Source organism: Octopus sinensis, linkage group LG25, assembly GCF_006345805.1.
Source record: "Octopus sinensis linkage group LG25, ASM634580v1, whole genome shotgun sequence".
NCBI classification, from domain to species: Eukaryota; Metazoa; Mollusca; class Cephalopoda; order Octopoda; family Octopodidae; genus Octopus; species Octopus sinensis.
The window spans coordinates 19,120,611-19,140,610 of NC_043021.1; the positions used below are offsets into that span (position 1 = coordinate 19,120,611).

Consider the following 20,000-nt stretch of genomic DNA (forward strand, 5'->3'; position numbering starts at 1 on the left):
ATTTTCTTTTACCCAAAGCCAGGTACTTTTCAGCACTTCTAGTAGAGTAAAATTCCTGTTGAGGAAAAAATGTCAAAAAAGTTAGTTCCTTGACCGTCTTATTACCATATTTCTGCAGAAATGCACTGCCTTGTTTCAGTGAATTTTTGAAAACCATGCAGTATTTATTAAAATCATTAATCTAGTGTAATTGGCAGAATCGTTAGCATGCTGAACAAAACACTTAGCAGCTCTTCTTCTGAATTTACATTCTACGTTCAAATTCTGCCGAGGTTGACTTTGCCTTTTGGATAAAACTGATGCCACTGTTTATAACCTTACACCAGGCATGGACACCGTTTTTGGGGGTTTTCTTTGAGAAACAGGCCACGTGAGATACTTTTCACAATCAGGCAGATTGCACTTCTAAAAAGATTCAAGCTAATTTTTTTTTCATTAGGCATGACATTCAGAAAATGTCACAGGCTGTAGATTGCCTGTGGCTGGCCCATACACTTTACATCAGTTTTAGGCTTTGTAATTAGGTAAGAAATTAATATCCATCAGGAGATACACCCAGCAGTACTCCGCTTTATGTCTCGCAGGAGTGGCTGTGTGGTAAGTAGCTTGATTACGAACCACATAGTTCCAGGTTCAATCCCACTGCGTGGCACCTTGGGCAAGTGTCTTCTACTATAGCCTCGGGCCGACCAAAGCCTTGTGAGTGGATTTGGTGGACAGAAACTGAAAGAAGCCCATTGTGTATATGTATATGTATATTTATATGTATATGTATATATGTATATATATATTTCTCTCCTTGTTTTTTCTGTGTCCCTTTCTGTAGAAGAGCATAGGCTCGAAACATAAAAGAATTTTTTTATTCCTGAGCGTTATACTAATACATCTGTTTGTTTTGTACACCACCTGTCTTCGTCTTTTGTTTTTTCGTAAACTCTCCCTATATATGTGTGTGTGTGTGTGTGTGTGTGTGTGTGTGTGTGTGTGTGTGTGTGTGTGTGTGTGTGTGTGTGTGTGTGTGCATGGGTGTGTATGTGTGTGTATATACCCTTTTACTCTTTTACTCTTTTACTTGTTCCAGTCATTTGACTGCGGCCATGCTGGAGCACTGCCTTTAGTCGAGCAAATCGACCCCGGGACTTATTCTTTGTAAGCCCAGTACTTATTCTATCGGTCTCTTTTGCTGAACCGCTAAGTGACAGGGACGTAAACACATCAGCATCAAGCAATGTTAGGGGGACAAACACAGACACACACAGGCATATATATATATATATACATATATACGACAGGCTTCTTTCAGTTTCCGTCTACCAAATCCACTCGTAAGGCATTGGTCGGCCCGGGGCTATAGCAGAAGACACTTGCCCAAGATGCCACACAGTGGGACTGAACCCGGAACCATGTGGTTGGTTAGCAAGCTACTTACCACACAGCCACTCCTGCATATATGTTTGTATATCTGTGTTTGTCCTCCCAACATCGCTTGACAACCAATGCTAGTGTGTTTACATCCCCGTAACTTAGCAGTTCGGCAAAAGAGACCGATAGAATAAGTACTAGGCTTCCAAAGAATAAGTCCTGGGGTCGATTTGCTTGACTAAAGGTGGTGCTCCAGCATGGCCGCAGTCAAATGACTGAAACAAGTAAAAGAGTAAAAAGAGCATATGAAATCTACGTTGGTAATAGCAGGTCGACTGAAGTCTGTGATGATGACAATGATGTTCTGTATGGGAACTGTTTGTGATGGCCTTGTTGTAAATGATGCAGTTGTTGCTCAGCCAACCAGAACCAGGAAATACTAAAGACATAAAATTACATGGTCACGTTCACTCGCACTCCTAGTTTTACGCCTCAGTGCATTTGTTCGTGTATATGCTTGCAAACAGTATGAGCGAGTGTGTGTGTGTGTGTGTGTCTGGAGTTGGCTGCGTGGGTATGTCTTTGTGTAATTATAATTCAGCCTTTTACGTGTTGCAGGGTTAGCGAAACAAATGGCGACAGGGTCGATTAAGCAAATCTTTGGTTGAGCAGGTTTGTTTGACAGCTTAGGAAGAAGCTACACAAAGGGAAGAGGAGAACGTGAGCTTTCGGCCATGCACATGGCCATCTTCAGAGTAGTGGGGGTTAAAGTATGTTGTGTGTGCGTGTGTGTGTGTGTGATCTTAGAATGATTGCTATAGAACATCCTGGGTCATGGGTGCTAAAAGCACTCATAGACCAGTAGATGCGGAGGCACATGGCCTAGTGGTTAGAGCAGTGGACTCGCGGTCGAGGGATCACAGGTTTGAATCTCAGACTGGACGATGTGTCTGTTTATGAGTGAACCACTTAAGGCTCCATGCGGCTCCGGCAGAAGGTAATGGCGAAACTTCTGCTGACTCTTTCGCCACAACTTTCTCTCACTCTTTCCTCCTGCATCTTGCAGCTCACCTGCGATGGACTGGCGTCCCATCCAGGTGGGGAACCTATACGCCAAGAAACCAGGAAACCGGCCCTTATGAGCCAGGCATGGCCCAAGAAGGAACGAACAAACAAACAAACCAGTAGATTGTATTAAACCAGGCAGTAGGGTAATTTTACCACCAAAAACACAAAATAGGAAAAATAACAGGGTTCGTGGAAATGATTCAACCCATGACCTACAGACAACAGGACGACTTTAACCCTTTTGCATTTAGTTTATTCTGTCAACTGTAATGTTTATTTATTCACATTGTTTTGAATTAATCATCCATTATCTCTTAAGGGTGACATTTAAGGGTGAGTGCGAGAGGCCAGATCTGGTTGGTTTAAACAGATAAAGCAGGTGAAATGTTTGGGCCAGATGTGGTTTGTTTAAATCAGGGGTCACCAAGGGGGGGGGGGTCCAAGGGACTCCCTAGGGCTCGACAAGGAATTACATGGGGTCAATGATAGCCAAGGTGTCAAATGGGGGTCAGCATGTGAAAGACCAGCTCACCCAGATGAACAGCTTGCAGTACTTAGTCAGAACCATGCTCATTCCTCACATTGATATTGTTGGCGCAGTGAGGGCGCGTGGCTTAGTGGTTAGGGCATTCGGCTCATGATTGTAAGGTTGTGAGTTCGATTCCCGGCGACGCATTGTGTCCTTGAGCAAGGCACTTTATTTCACGTTGCTCCAGTCCACTCAGCTGGCAAAAATGAGTTGTACTTGTATTTCAAAGGGTGAGCCTTGTCACTCTCTGTGTCACGTTGATTATCCCCGAGAACTACATTAAGGGTACACGTGTCTGTGGAATGCTCAGCCATTTGCATGTTAATTTCACGAGCAAGCTGTTCCGTTGATCGTATCAGCTGGGACCCTCGTCGTCGTAACCAGCGGAGTCTTTAATTAATTGTTGGCGCAGGAGTGGCTGTGTGGTAAGAAGCTTGCTTTGTCAACCACATGGTTCCGGGTTCAGTCTCACTGCGTAGCACTTTGGACAAGTGTCTTCTACTATAGCCTCAAGGCAACCAAAGCCTTGTGAGTGGATTTGGAAGATACTGTGTTTGTTATTTGTGTCTGTGTTTGTCCCTGCACCATCGCTTGACAACTGATGTTGGTGTGTTTATGTCCCCATAAATTAGTGGTTCGGCAACAGAGACTGATAGAATAAGTACTAAGCTTACAAAGCATAAGTCCTGGGGTTGATTTGTTTGACTAAAGGTGCTGCTCCAGCATGGCTGCAGTCAAGTGAAGGAAACAAGTAAAAGAATAAATAAATAATGAAGCGATTATTTCAAATATGTCTGTATTATCTAACTCTGAAAACAATTCCGTAAAATTGGAAGTTTAATGCTGTATACTCGTGCACGTAGTTTTAAATGTAAAAAGTATGTCATCTTCAATAGAATTTCTTAATTGCCGGCATTTTAATTGCCGGCATCAGTACCATCAGTACCATCAGTACCATCTTCATCATCATCATCGTTTAACGTCCGCTTTCCATGCTAGCATGGGTTGGACGATTTTGACTGAAGGCTGGCGAACCAGATTGGAGCACCAGGCCCCAATCTTGATCTGGCAGAGTTTCTACAGCTGGATGCCCTTTCTAATGCCAACCACATCTGCAGGACTAAAGCTGGTAATGATCACACTATGCATTTAAGATATGGTATGGTAGGGTAGGAGTATTAAGATATTTTAAATGAGGTGGATGGTTGACATGGAAGGAGAAGTGACTAAAGGCGGGGTTGATGTGGAAGGAGAAGTGGTTAAAGAGGGTCAATGGGAAAGAAGTGGCTAAAGGGAGTCGATGGTTGAAAAAGCTTGGCAAACCCTGGTTTAAATGCTAAAGGATTAACCCATGGGGCTCCTTTGTTGATTTTGATATTGTCTCAGTTTTAAAAATGACAATTCTTTACTGCAGTTGGTAACCATGAGTAACATATAGAAAAGCATAGCATTTTCTGCATTTAGAAAGCTTCAAAGAATTGTCTGTCTGTTATGAAACTGTTAAGCTGTTATGCAGTAAATGCAGTACAAGTTCTTGTTAAGTAATGGTTGTGTGGGTAGTCTTTTATTTGTTTCAGTCATTTGACTGCGGCCATGCTGGAGCACCGTCTTTAGTTGAACAAGTCGACTGCAGGACTTATTCTTTGTAAGCTTAGCACTTATCCTATCGGTCTCTTTTGCTGAACCGCTAAGGTATGGGGATGTAAACACACCATCATCGGTTGTCAAGTGATGGTGGTGGGGACAAATACACACACACACACACACATATATGATGGGCTTCTTTCAGTTTCCGTCCACCAAATCCACTCACAAGGCTTTGGTCAGCTCAAGGCTACAGTAGAAGACACTTGTCCAAGGTGCCATGCTGTGGGACTGAACCCGGAACCATGTGGTTGGGAAGCAAGCTTCTTCCCACACAGCCACACCTGCATCTTTTATCTTTTACTTGTTTCAGTCATTAGACTGCGGCCATGCTGGGGCACCACCTTAAGGAATTTTTAGTCAACCTGGTACTTATTCTATCAATCTTTTTTGGCTGAACCATTAAGTTATGGGGATGTAAACACGCTAACACCGGTTGACAAGCAGTGGCGGAGGACAAACACACACACACACACACACACACTCACTCACTCACATACACATCTATCTATATCTATATGTATATGATGGGCTTCTTTCAGTTTCCATATATCCAAATCCACTCACAAGGCTTTGGTTGACCCAAGGCTATGGCAGAAGACACTTGCTCAGGGTGCAACTCTGTGGGACTGAACCCAAAACCATGTGGTTGGAAAACAAGCTTCCAAGCTTCTCATCACACAGCCATGCCTGTACCCACATTACTGAACATATTTAATACAGGGTGGCACAAAAGTTACAGAGGAGTCCAACTCACCACCTTAATAATAATGATGGTTTCCTATTTGGGTACTAGGCTAGCAGTTTTAGGGTAGGGGTTAAGTCAATTGCTTCAATTCCAGTGCTCACCTGGTATTTATTTTATCAACCCCGAGAGGATGAAAGGCAAAGTTGACCTTGGCAGAATTTGAACTCAGAACATAAAGACGGATGAAATGCTGCTAAGGATTTTTTTTCCTAGCGTGCTAACGATTCTGCCAGCTCAACACCTTATTATTTATATGTACATCAAAATCAAAATAAAAATTCAAATGGAAATTGCAGTTAAGACACCCGTGCCAGTGACACGTAAAAAGCACCATCCGAATGTGGAAGATGCCGGTGCCACCTGACTGGCGTCCGTGTCGGTGACACGTAAAAGCATCAACCGATAGTGGCCGTTTGCCAGCCTACTCTGGCCCCTGTGCCGGTGGTACGTAAAAAGACACCCACTACACTCACGGAGTGGTTAGCGTTAGGAAGGGCATCCAGCTGTAGAAACACTGCCAAATCAAATTAGAGTCTGGTGCAGCCTCCATGGCTCCAGACCCCAGTTGAACCGTCCAACCCATGCTAGCGTGGAAAATGGACATCAAATGATGATGTAATATAAGGCGGCGAGCTGGCAGGATTGTTCGCATGCCAGGTGAAATGCTTAGCAATATTTCGTCCACCTTTACGTACTGAGTTCAAATTCTGCCCAGGGTCAACTTTGCCTTTTATCCTTTCAGGGTCGATTAAATAAGTACCAGTTATGCACTGGGGTCAATGTAATTGACTTAATCCCTTCCCCCAAATTTGAGGCCTTGTACTTCCATTAGAAAAAAGAGTATTTGTATGTAATCTCATCGCACAAACAATAACTCTGAGCACCTCTTCAAACTCCACCCATCTAACACCCGTGGACATATTTACAAAGTCAGAAAACAGCACAGCTCCCATGACTTCAGGAAACATTTTTTCACGCTGAGAGTTGCTGAAGCGTGGAACAAACTGCCGGCATCGGTTGTTAGTTGTCGGAGCACTGCATCCTTCAAAACTTCCATGCTTCCTGAGATTCGCCAACACTACACTTGATACACACACAAGCATGTTCACTTTCCAGACATTTCTACTCTACTGCATGTACTTTATATGCACTTTCTGACAAGTTGTGGTGCACCTGAGCACTGTATACAATAATTTCATTATATTATATATTATCAGTTCCATTGCACCAAAGGACAGGCAGAAACCACATAATAATGTAGAGCGCCTCCTTGGGTCAATCAGAACAACAAACTTGGACATTTCTGTTTACATTTTATCATACTCCCTGAATTCACAGTGACTGTAGTATTTGTATGCATTTGTGTGTGTGTGTGTGTGTGTGTTTTGATAATAATCGGTGGTTTCTGCTTGACCTGTTTGAAGGCCATATCGATTATCTCGTTAATTAAATTGGATAATGAATTTGTGTTGTGAGAAAGGTTATCTGTTTATAATCTCCAACTACCTGACATTGTAGGAAGAAGCAGCCTCATGATGTGTTTACTTAAAACAGTCTTATGTTTCTTGGTGAGCATATATGTGCGTACTATAATGTGTGTGGGTGTGTTCATAAATGTATATACACACACACACACACACATATATATATGTTGAGGTATGTTGGTATAGCTGTTTTTATATTTGTGAAATAGTATTATATATGATATATATATATATATATATATATATATATATATATATATATATTTCTTTACTACCCACATGGGGCTAAACATAGAGGGGACAAACAAGGACAGACAAACGGATTAAGCCGATTACATCAACCCCAGTGCGAAACTGGTACTTTATTTATCGACCCCGAAAGGATGAAAGGCAAAGTCGACCTCGGCGGAATTTTGCCCGGCGTGCTAATATATATATATATATATCAACAATTGAGGGTAAAATTAATTAATCAATCAATTTCACCAAGTGTTCAGTATGTAAAAGGACCATTTAAGGTGAATTCAAAATATTACATTATATAATTAGGGCTTAGTAAAATAAATTACTTTGCCACATACTGAACTTAGTAGAAATAGCAGCCAAAAAAGTTTTTTTAGCTGTTTCTACTACTTAAAGAAAGTTTCTCTCAGATAATGTTTACTCCAGACAGCTCACGAAGGTTTGGAGGTAAATACAGAAAAATATCACAAGTACATAGATCGTTTGAGTACGTCAACGTTTCAAGATTAGCCAAATAAAATCAGCATTTCTATCGTCAGCTCAAAATTTCTTAATTTGGATTTGGAAACACTAAAAAGAAGGAACTTTACCCATCGGCGTACTTGTCGCTTCAGATGAACCAGCTCCCACTGACAGTGCCAACAAATTCAAAATGCGCAGGCGTTATTTTACTAAACCCTAATTATATAATATATATATATATATATATATATATGCATGCATATGTATACACACACACACACACATATATATATATATAGCACGTAAAAAGCACAATTTGAATGTAGCTGATGCCAGTACCCCCTGGCTGGCCCTCGTGTTGGTGGCGTGTAAAAAGCACCATCTGAACGTGATTGATACCAGGCCTGCCTTACTGGCTCCTGTGCTGGTGACACGTAAAAAGCACCCACTACACTCTGAGAGTGGTTGGCGTTAGGAAGGGCATCCAGCTGTAGAAACACTGTCACATCAGATTGCCAGTTCCTGTCAAACCATCCAACCCATGCCAGCATGGAAAACGGACGTTAAACGATGATGATGATGATGATGGTCACACACACACACACACACATACACACACACACACGCATGTATACATATATAATATATATATGTATATCTTTTATTTTTTACTTGCCTCAGTCATTAGACTGTGTCCATGCTGGGGCACCACCTGGAGGAATTTTAGTTGAATGAATGTACCACAGTATTTTCTTTTGAAGCCTGGTACTTATTCTATCAGTCACTTTTGCCGAACTGCTAAGTTACAGGAATGTAAACTCACCAACAGTCATAGGAGACAAACATAAAAGCAACACACACACATGTACATGCACACACACACACATACATATACATATAGACAGGCTTCTTTCAGTTTCTTATTTCTTTACTGCCCACAAGGGGCTACACACAGAGTGGACAAACAAGGACAAACAAATGGATTAAGTCGATTATATCGACCCCAGTGCATAACTGGTACTTATTTAATCAACCTTGAACGGATGAAAGGCTAAGTCAACCTTGGCGGAATTTAATCTCAGAATATAGCAGCAGGAGAAATACCTATTTCTTTACTACCCACAAGGGGCTAAACACAGAGTGGACAAACAAGGACAGACAAACGGATTAAGTCGATATAATCGATCCCCAGTGCGTAACTGGTACTTATTTAATCGACCTTGAAAGGATGAAAGGCTAAGCCGACCTCGGCAGAATTCGAACTCAGAACATAACAGCAGACGAAATACCGCTAAGCATTTCACCTGGCGTGCTAACGTTTCTGCCAACTCGCCGCCTTCTTTCAGTTTCTACTTACCAAATTCACTCACAAGGCTTTGGTAAGCTTGAGACTATAGTAGAAGACACTTACCCAAGGTACCAGTTATGGGGATCCAGGTACCAGTTGTAGGAATCAAAGGGGTCCATAGGTAAAAAGAATTTAAACAAAAATGAGCTCAGGAAAATTGGTCAATGGCCAGTGGTATTTATTTGGACAAGATAGACAAATACAGGTATATCAAATATCATACAATATAAATTCTTGATATATATAAAAATTATCTCCTTCTCTAGATGATGCATCATAATTATCAAATGACAACTGGAACCAGCTCCATTTGAAAAGGGACGATACCCTCAAGAATGAAGAATTTTCTCCAGAACTGACTTGTCATTAAGAAAGAAGACAGGCTTATTGCCTGGAGGTAAGAGGACATTGGATAAAAGGACACATGTTTCTGGATCAATAACTGTCCACCAGATTGACCACGTGACAACTTGCTGGGGCTGCCCGCTGGAGCCTATGCGGCAGGTATTTAAAGGGAAAAATTTGACAAGACAGTCAGTCACCTGCTGACACTCGCTGACAATACATCGAAGAGGCCAGGGAACAGAAGAAAGAAGAAGAAAGAAGACATGCACCTAACACCAGAGCTGAAGACACCTCCGAAAGGGGGTGGCCCCACCACATCAAAACGGTAGAGGAGTAGGGGCCGAAACTGGACGTGGTTCCTCCTGATGATGTCTTGAGCTAACAGGATCCTATAAAGGAGCTGTTGTGGTAGCAGACCACGAAACACGGTTGTAATTCCTCCTATCTTCAAATACCTACCACTGGCCCCTTTGAGTTATTTAATGTTTTAGTCCTTGTTTTTAGAATGCTATGACCAAACATGTGTTTGTTCTGGGTAGTCTATAGATCTTTGTCGAATATCGGTTACTTTTAGTGACTTTGAAGTTAGTTATTGGTAGATAGTATGTCGAATGATATTTAAAGCCATGCATTAATGCTTGTTTTAATCTAGTCTCCTCAGGACTGGATTAAATAAAGAAACGGATTAACTATGTAATCCATATCCCATGTGTGAAGGTCACCAGAAGAAAAGAGCTCGGGTTTTGAAATTGTTTCCGCTTGTAAATGAAGTGAATGGACTTAGATAATATGGAGTAATTAAAATACGGGTAGGAAGGAAGGAAGGAAGGAAGGAAGGGAGGGAGGAAGGAAAGAAAGAATGAAGGAAGGAAGGAAGGAAGGGAGGGAGGGAGGGAGGGAGGGAGGTGTTTGAAAATGATTTCATGCTGTGGTTTAATAAAAGGTTTTGCAAGCGGTGTTGCTGGAGGTGGATAGGTGTCCGTTGTAGATGGATAAATATGAAGTTTCCTGGATGAGTAGGAGAAAGAAGGATAGGGGGTGTTGGGAGTGGGGCGAGTGGGGGGAATGGGAGGAATAGGGTGAGGATGGAGGGTGGCAAGGATGGGGAGGAGTTTGGGGGTGCACTTAATAGAGAGGTGGACAGATCAGTTAGATTAGATGACAGACTGTTAGACAGACTGACTGACAAACAGACTGAGAGAGAGAGAGAGAGGGGGGGGAGAGAGACATACAGACAGACAGGCTGATAGGTAGGTAATAGATAGATAGATAAACTTACAGACAGACAGACGGATTGGTTGATAGATGGATAGATAGACAGACAGATAGAAAGACAGACAGACAGATAGAAGGAAAGACAGACAAATAGAAAGACAGACAGACAGACAGATAGAAAGATAGAAAGACAGACAGACAGATAGAAAGACAGACAGACAGACAGACAGATAGAAAGACAGACAGACAGACAGACAGACAGACAGACAGATAGATAGATGGATAGATAGATAGATAGATAGGTAGATAGATAGAGATAGACTTACAGACAAACGGGCAGGCAAATGGATTGGTTGATAGATGGGTAGATAGAAAGACAGACAGACAGACAGACAGACAGATAGATAGATAGATAGACCTCAATATATGAGTAACACCTCAATATATGAGTTAATTTGTTCCTGGAGACCACTCGTAAAGCGAAAACTTGTAAAGCAGAGCAATAATTTCCCATAGTAGCAATGTTATAAATCGTAATTCGTTCCCAGAAAAAATATTTCACCTGTAAAATTTATTATACTCATAAATAAATGTCAATGAAAAAACAGGAGAATGTAAAGAGTATTTTATGTAAAGTATAAAGAATGTCAATAATTAAAAAAGATAAAAATAAACAAAAACAAAAATAAATTACACAAACGTATATAAACACTCCCCCCCCACACACACACACTAACTAAACATAGACACACATAGATATACGCATGCGCAAATGAAGACACATACAATAGAAATGCAAAATACAAAATGGCTGGCCGTTAGTAAGGAGAGACACACAAATAAGAAAGAAGAAAGCAAAGGACCACTGATGAGGTCACAGGAGTGTGACGAAAGAATTCTGGCCGAAATAAGATTAAGATTAATGTAAAAAATAAATAAAACTGAAGCAAAGTAACACCAAATATATAGTGCATGTGTTTTTATTGGCTAAACTGGCAAAATGACCATTCCGAAATACAACAATGTCTGTTTCAACACACAACTTCACATAAAAAATCTTGCAAAACAAATATATAAACGTAAAAATTTTTTAAATATTGTTATTATAATCGTTTTCTGAATCACTTTCACTCACACTAGAATTACACACACCATCACTTGTAGATGCGATCGCCAATTCACAAGCACTTGTAGACAGACTTGTAGATTTCTTTTTGGAAAACAAATCTAGAGTTGTTTGCTTAAGAGTAGCTTTCTTTTCGCTCTCTATAAATTCCTCAGTAACACACAGAAGCATTTGTTATGGTAGTAGAAACTTTTACACAAGCGGATCCTTGTAAAGTGAGGTATTACTGTATATATGCTTACAAGCAGATGGATCTTTTATATATATATGCTTACAAGTAGATGGATCTTTTCGGTTTGAACAGCAGTTTTTTAAAATAATTTCCACGTAACTAAACACTTTTAAACTTCGTATACTGGTGAGAATGTGTTTATAAAACATCTTTTTCTCTTGGCTTTATTGAGAAAATTCTATAGTTTGTAAGATATTTGTTGTATTTTTTTCTTCAATTTCTGCAATTTCAACCAATCAATGACGTCTATTGAGGTGAAAACATTCTGTGCCGTATGATAATGTCCCTCGTTTAAGAAACAGATTGGGTTTATTTACATTTGTGAAGAAAAAAAGATACCCTTCCCCCCACCCCTAACCCTAAAACAGATTGAAATGCAATAGATCGATACTAGGGTCATAATTATGGGTGACAATTTCATATGACACTGCTAGAAAAATCTGCCGTTCAATCCGAAAAGATCCAGGTAGATATATAGATGTGTGGAGAAAAAGAAAAAACAAAGAGAGAGAACTAAAAATCCAGAATATAATTACTGTTTTAAATATTTGATTAAATTGTAAACCTGTTTCTGTCCCTGTTGCAACCATTTGAGTCTAGTTCAGTCAATGCGATGTGGTCTTTGATACGTCTCGCAAATAATGTAACCATTGTATTTTTTGGTTTACACTGGATGAATAAATGATAAACACCATTGTGACCAACAGTACCACAGCAACATAAAGGCATTAGAAACCTTTGTGATTTAACAGCAAAAGCCAAATTTATAAGAAACCCTGAATCAATCTCAGAGACCAACACAAGTTCGTCAAAACCAGAATCAAATTAAATAGGCGCAGGAGTGGCTGTGTGGTAAGTAGCTTGCTTACCAACCACATGGTTCCGGGTTCAGTCCCACTGCGTGGCACCTTGGGCAAGTGTCTTCTACTATAGCCTTGGGCCGACCAAAGCCTTGTGAGTGGATTTGGTAGACGGAAACTGAAAGAAGCCCATCGTATATATGTGTGCGTGTATGTTTCTGTGTCTGTGTTTGTCCCCCTAGTATTGCTTGACAACCAATGCTGGTGTGTTTATGTCCCCGTCACTTAGCGGTTCGGCAAAAGAGACTGATAAAATAAGTACTGGGCTTACAAAGAATAAGTCCCGGGGTCGAGTTGCTCGACTAAAGGCGGTGCTCTAGCATTACCGCAGTCAAATGACTGAAACAAGTAAAAAGAGTAAAGAGGCGCAGGAGTGGCTGTGTGGTAAGTAGCTTGCTTACCAACCACATGGTTCTGGGTTCAGTCCCACTGCGTGGCACCTTGGGCAAGTGTCTTCTACTATAGCCTCGGGCCGACCAAAGCCTTGTGAGTGGATTTGGTAGACGGAAACTGAAAGAAGCCCATCGTATATATGTGTGCGTGTATGTTTCTGTGTCTGTGTTTGTCCCCCTAGCATTGCTTGACAACCGATGCTGGTGTGTTTATGTCCCCGTCACTTAGCGGTTCGGCAAAAGAGACTGATAGAATAAGTACTGGGCTTACAAAGAATAAGTCCCAAGGTCGAGTTGCTCGACTAAAGGCGGTGCTCCAGCATGGCTGCAGTCAAATGACTGAAACAAGTAAAAAGAGTAAAGAGAGTGTTAAACAAGTAAGAATAGAAAAGATAATGAAAAAAAATAACATACAAGGCAACAGAGTCTATATATGTATGTATATGCGTGCTCGTGTACGTTTGCATGTGTGTGGCTTTGCTGAACTGTTTAGTTGTGGGGATGTAAAAGAACCAACACTGGTTGTCATACTGCAATGGGGTGTGGGGGTGGGGTGGCAAACACAGACACAAAGACACACAGAGATAAACACACACACAAAGAATAAATCCAGGGTTTGATTTCTTCGACTAAAAATCCCTTAAAGGCAAGTGCTCCAGTATGGCCACATGCAAATAACTAAACCAAGTAATAAAATAAATGAATAAAAAAACAAGCGTCTTCACAATCAGTAACGGTTACAAATCCCAGATATGACTTCTTTCATAAGACATAATCCCTTATAGGGATTAACTAGTTTAATGTCAGTTAATCTTTATAACTCAATGCATATAAAAATTTTCTTATTTTCTCTTTACTTTTAATCTCCTTCTTTGATTATCTATTTCGTAATCTGCATTTTCTTTTCGTAATTGTTCTCTGTTAGAGTTTTCCCTTGTCAAGTGCCGTTTCGCTCATTTATACCTTCCAACCCATGCCAGCATGGAAAAGAAGAAATTAGATGATGATGATGGTGATGATGATGATGATGATGATGATGATAGTGACCATGATGATGGTGACAACGACGATGATGATTAGGAAGAGGGGAGGAGGAGGAGGGGAAGATAGGTGGTGGTGAGGATGATGATGATGACGATGATGATGATGATGATGATGATGATGATGATGATGATGATGATAATGACCATGACCATGACGATGGTGACGACTATGATGATGATTAGGAAGGGGGGGAGGAGGAGGGGAAGATAGGTGGTGGTGAGGATGATGATGATGATGATGATAATGACCATGACCATGACGATGGTGACAACGACGATGATGATTAGGAAGAGGGGAGGAGGAGGAGGGGAAGATAGGTGGTGGTGAGGATGATGATGATGATGATGATAATGACCATGACCATGACGATGGTGACAATGACGATGATGATTAGGAAGAGGGGAGGAGGAGGAGGGGAAGATAGGTGGTGGTGAGGATGATGATGATGAGGATGATGATTATCATGATGATGAGGATGATTCTTTCTCTTTCTTTGTCCTTTATCCAGTTTCATTTCTTCCTTCCTTCCTTCCTTCCTTCTTTCCTTCCTTCCTCATTTCTTTCCTTTCTTCCTTTCAATCCACGTAAACGAACTGATACAGTGCAAGACGACCAATCTCTCGGAGGTCTGTCTCGTCCTGTCGTTGGCACTGTGCTCTTTGCAACATCCATGGCACTTAAACCTCACCATGTTGCATGGAGACTCAGGAAGACATAGGACGAAATACTGAAGGACAACCTCAAGACACTGAACCTTACGAAGACGATGACAAAGGACTGAAATATCTGGTGCCTTGTTGTATTCAAGAAGACCCAGGCTGCTTCCCCTGCTTGTTTGTTTGTTTGTTTGTTGGTTGAGCGAAGCGGTCTTCGTCCGTATTGGAAGAAGTCCGATATGTGGTCCTTTGCTATTCGTAAGACCCGCAGAAGAGAAAGCAGGTCAACTCTCGACACTGAGAGCATCGATGGATGGATGAATGCGCATCCAGGCTCAGCGGTTGCGTAGGAAGTTGGGGACAAGAAACAGGAAGAAAGAGTGAGAGAAAGTTGGAGCGAAAGAGTACAACAGGGGTCACCACCACCCCCTACTGGAGCCACGTGGAGCTTTTAGGTGTTTTCGCTCAATAAACACACACAACACCCAGTCTGGGAATTGAAACCGCGATCCTCCGACCGCGAGTCTGCTGCCCTAACCACTGGGCCATTAGGCCTCCACTGCTTCCCCTGCTGAAAGGGATTGGCCTGCAAGAGTCTTGTGCCAGTGCCACATAATAAGCAACCAGTACATTCTGTAAAATGGTTGGCATTAGGAAGAACATCCAGCTGTAGAAACCAAGCCAAATTAGAACCTGGAACCTGGTGTAGCTCTTCTGCCTGCCAGCTGTGGTCAATCTGTCTAACCCATGCCATCATGGAAAGCAGACGTAAAATGGTGGTGGTGGTGGTGGTTGTCGTCATCGTCGTCGTGGTTGTGGTGTCAGTTCTGACACTCTCTTTAAGTCAATGTGACAACTAATATAACCCACTGCAATCCGACAGTGGCAGCGCTGTTGGTGATGATCACCGTTCTGTTGTCTAGAGGCATCAGCTTCAGTTTCTTCTATAGAGTAAATTACTTATCATAGACTATCATCCCAGAAAGAGATTGATTTCTCATCCACTGCAAAAACTAGAAAGACCAAAGGCAAGCACCATCCATCCATCCAGCCAGCCATCTTCTCCTGGAAGGGTCATGGGTGGAGAGTCCTCAGGCACCTCCTCCATGAGATCTTATCAGCAACAACTATTGCTAGACTTTTTTCATTGGATTTCCAAGCACAACACTCTGAAACTATGGATGTTATCCAATCGTCTCTTTCTTGGCCTTTCCCTAAATCTTCTGCCAGTTGTAGGGGTAGAGTCCTCCACATCTCTTCCATAGGATCCTATCAAAAGCAATAGTAAAGGCACAATGGCCCAGTGGTTAGGGCAGTGGACTTGCGGTCATAGGATCACGGTTTCAATTCCCAGACTGGGTGTTGTGAGTGTTTATTGAGTGAAAACACCTAAAAGCTCCATGAAGCTCTGGCAGGGGGTGGTGGCAAACCCTGCTGTATTCTTTCACCACAACTTCCTCTCATTCATTCTTCCTGTTTCTCTTGTACCTGTATTTCAAAGGGGCCTGCCTTCTCACAATCTGTGTCACGCTGAATCTCCCCTGAGAACTATGTGAAGGGTACACGTGTCTGTGGAGTGCTCAGCCACTTGCATGTTAATTTGACAAGCAGGCTGTTCCGTTGATCGGATCGACTGGAACCCTCATCGTCATAACCGACAGAGTGACACGATCGAAATCAACTCTCATTACACTTTCTGGTTGGCCTCCCAAGCATGACTAACTGAGAGTTGGGTATTATCCACCCGTCTCATTCTTGGTCTACCCCTAAGTCTCCTGCAGGGGGACTCAGCTCAAAGGATCTGTCTCACAGTTCTTTCCTGCACATACAGCTTTGATCAGCCTGGGGTTACTATAGAAGACACGCTGAGTGACTGAACCCGAGGTAAAATGGTTAGGCGGTCGCAATTAACCAAATATTAATTAGTCTGATGTTAATTTAATTATCGCCTCATGGTTAGATGAGGCTTTCAAAAATAAGTCTATAGACTCATTAAAATGTTCCTCCCCACGGAAATCTTTAGTAAAAGGCGAAAGATTTATCCGCTCAGGGTGAGGAGAAACCAGAGTTAACTGGCACAGAATTTGACATTCAATATCATACAAAATATCTGAATAGCTAACACTGATTTTAAAACATAAATTAATGCTTTTAATTAATTCTATGCTGGACAAATTTTCAATCCTTTTAAATTTGAATAATTATTACATTATAATAAATATTTTAGACTATATCTTGTAAGGAGATATTTAGACTTTAATTTAATAAAACTAAATATATTTATATCTATCAGTGATGTTTATAATCAACCTTCACCTTGACAACTGCTGATTTTCCTCCCTTCTAAAACCACACATCTGTAAGTAGATGGTTTAGTGTTTAGGGCAGCGGACACGCGGTCGTACGATTGCGGTTTCGATTCCCAGACTGGATGTTGTGAGTGTTTAGTGATCGAAAACAGCTAGTGGCTCCGGCAGGGGTGGGGGGTGAGCCCCGCTGTACTCTTTCACCACAACTTCCTCTCATTCATTCTTCCTGTTTCTCTTGTACCTGTATTTCAAAGGGGCCTGCCTTCTCACAATCTGTGTCACACTGAATCTCCCCTGAGAACTATGTTAAGGGTACACGTGTCTGTGGAGTGCTCAGCCACTTGCATGTTAATTTGACAAGCAGGCTGTTCCGTTGATCGGATCGACTGGAACCCTCATTGTCATAACCGACAGAGTTCCACAATCAAAAGCAACTCTCATTACACTTTCTGGTTGGACTCCCAAGCATGACCAACTGAGAGTTGGGTATTATCCACCCGTCTCATTCTTGATCTACCCCTAGGTCTCCTGCAGGGGGACTCAGCTCAAAGAATCTGTCTCACAGTTCTTTCCTGCAACATTCTAATCCATGTCCATAATACTGGAACTGTGACCCCTCAATGTGGAAAAGCAGCAGTTCAACTTCAAGAGACACCTTGATCTCTCAGCTATTCACCATGTCAGGTATTATCACCCCAGAGATCCTTCAAAGAACCCCATATCAGTTCCTTGTATTCACTATCATACTCTTTCTTACATTACCCAATATTCATGACCACAGGCAAGAGTCAACCCTACCTATTACCCCTCAGCTTAAAAAAGGGGATTTTCTTCTGTTTTCTTTTTTTCATTTCTTTTTATTGTTGCTAACCAACCACATGGTTCTGGGTTCAGTTCCACTGCGTGGCACCTTGGGCAAGTGTCTTCTGCTATAGCCCCGGGCCGACCAATGCCTTGTGAGTGGATTTGGTAGACGGAAACTGAAAGAAGCCTGTCGTATATATGTATATGTATATATATGTGTATGTGTGTTTGTTTGTGTGTGTGTGCGTTTGTCCCCCTAGCATTGCTTGACAACCGATGCTGGTGTGTTTGCTTCCCCTTCACTTAGCGGTTCGGCAAAAGAGACCGATAGAATAAGTACTAGGCTTACAAAAGAATAAGTCCCGGGGTCGATTTGCTCGACTAAAGGCGGTGCTCCAGCATGGCCGCAGTCAAATGACTGAAACAAAGTAAAAGAGTAAAAGAGTAAAAGAGTAAAAGAGTATTGTTTATTTATAACTCTTGGTGTTTCTCTTCTCCCTTGTTTTCATCCTATCGTTGTACATAAACCATCTTCTCTTCCTGGGAGATGTAAACAGTAAGAGAGAGATTTACTCAAAGCTTTACACAAGACTTAACATGATCCATTAATTAACATCTCTAAATATTGCTACAGTGTGTTTGTTTGTTTGTGTGAATGTATATATGCTTGTATGCTTGTATGTATGTATATGTGTATGTATGTATGTCATTATTTAGTTTTATTTCAAGAGAGAAAGAGATAGTTTTTAACCTAGATTCAAGGCTCCTTCACTGGAATTTCAACATCAACAGGCTATTTTTGAATGTATGTATGTGTGTGTGTATATATATGTATATATGTAGATTTGTATCTATTGTTTACGTATGTATTCTCATGTATATAGCTGCATGTCTAGACATGCTTATATATGTGTATGTAAGTGTGTGTGTGTGTGTATGTATGCGTGTTTGGGTGTTTATAGTTGCCTATGTGTATATAGGTGTGTTTATTTGTATGTTTACCTATGTGTATGTATATTTGTGTGTATGTTTGTGTGTATCTATGCTTGTGTTTGTATGTATATATATCTATATATATTTGTATGAGTATATGTTTGTCTATGTGTTTGTAAGTTTGTCTGTGTATGTTTGAATGTATGTATATTTGGACAATTATATATATACTGATGTATGTGCAATGAGGCCTCATATACATTCTTTTGAACAACTAATATAGAAATAATCCTCATGTATATATAACCCATACCAGCATGGAAAATAGACAAAATGATGATGATGACAATGATGATGATGCGGATCTATATATATATATATATAATTTAGCTTAGTTAAAATGTTTGACATATTTCAACATCTAATACATATTTTAACTAACCTAAACTTTGCTTATACCTAAACACTGCTTGGCACTGATATTACGGTAATATATATATTATATATATATATGCCGCCCTGACTGGCCTCGTGCCGGTGGCACGTAAAAAGCACCATCCGATCGTGGCCGTTTGCCAGCCTCGTCTGGCACCTGTGCCGGTGGCACGTAAAAAGATACCCACTACACTCACGGAATGGTTGGCATTAGGAAAGGCATCCAGCTATAGAAACACTGCCAGATCAGACTGGGCCTGGTGCAGCCTTCTGGCTTCCCAGACCCCAGTTGAACCGTCCAACCCATGCTAGCATGGAAAGCGGACACTAAACAATGATGATGATGATTATGATATTATGATAATAACTGCACTTGAACTTCTTCCTCAATTACATTCTGCTGAAATTTTGGTTGCATCAACTATGACCCATGTCATTTATGCCATCAAATATGGTAAATACATCAGCACCAAACATCATAGAATTAATGTGAAATAGACTCCTGAATTCTAGTGTGTTGTAATTCGTTACCTTAATTAGAGACTGTCTGCATAATTTGGGGATAATCTGTAAGCTAACAATCCATTGTTTCAAAATGCGTGTGTGTTGGTGAGGTGGTAATGAGAGGAGAATTAACCCCTTTGAATCTGTCCCCTTTCCTCCTTGTAATTAGCTTTAACTTCTTCCCCTTCCATTTCATCATACTGGTTCTATGAGGTCTTCATGACTCAGTAAAATCCCTGGGATATTTCTTTATCACT

General features: G+C 41.2%; 1 protein-coding gene and 1 non-coding gene across 2 annotated transcripts in view; one reads left to right on the top strand and one right to left on the bottom strand.

Annotated features, from left to right (window-relative positions):
• Positions 1 to 20,000, top strand: part of LOC118767882 — a 74,835-nt gene that overhangs the window by 36,146 nt on the left and 18,689 nt on the right. The gene's annotated exons all lie outside the window — the stretch shown is intronic.
• Positions 16,705 to 16,829, bottom strand: LOC115224610. The gene has a single exon (XR_003882887.1). It is a non-coding gene; the product is annotated as a U5 spliceosomal RNA (small nuclear RNA).